At 65.5% G+C, this 501-nt stretch overlaps 1 protein-coding gene across 1 annotated transcript in view; it reads left to right on the top strand.

Annotated features, from left to right (window-relative positions):
* The window catches only part of TACR1 (tachykinin receptor 1), a 15,905-nt gene that overhangs the window by 721 nt on the left and 14,683 nt on the right, over nt 1-501 (top strand). The window lies entirely within an intron of this gene.

Genomic DNA, 501 nt, shown 5'->3' on the forward strand with positions numbered 1-501 from the left:
CTTCCCTTCCCTTCCCTTCCCTTCCCTTCCCTTCCCTTCCCTTCCCTCAGATCGAACCAAACCCCAAATTCAGGCACAAAATGGCATCGCCTCCCAAACCCTGCGCCTGTGCCGGACACGCCATCCCAGGAGCCATTCCACGGTTCTGGGCTGCGTTGGGAATGTCTGCGGAGCGTCTGGGAGCAGCTCGGGCTGGGAAGCGCATCCCGGCTTGGGGGGGTGTCCCAAGGAAAACCCGCCGGGATTCCAGGGGCGGATCCAGCGGGAGAGGCCGGAGCCCGGGATTGCTGGTTCGGCTGCCGGGGTTGGGTTTTCCCTGCCCGGTTCCTGCCGGATTGTTGGGATCTGCTGGCACAGCCGGATCCCACCGGGGCCGTGATCCAAAGCTCAGCCGGATCCCAAATCCCACTGGAGCTGTGCCGTGATCCAAAGCTCAGCCGGATCCCGGATCCCGGCGGGGCCGTGATCCCGAGCCCAGCCGGATCCCAGCGGGGCCGTGAT

Source organism: Corvus kubaryi, unplaced genomic scaffold (assembly GCF_017639235.1).
Source record: "Corvus kubaryi isolate FWS band 111438036 unplaced genomic scaffold, C.kubaryi_AGA036_p1.0 37237, whole genome shotgun sequence".
Taxonomy (NCBI): Eukaryota; Metazoa; Chordata; class Aves; order Passeriformes; family Corvidae; genus Corvus; species Corvus kubaryi.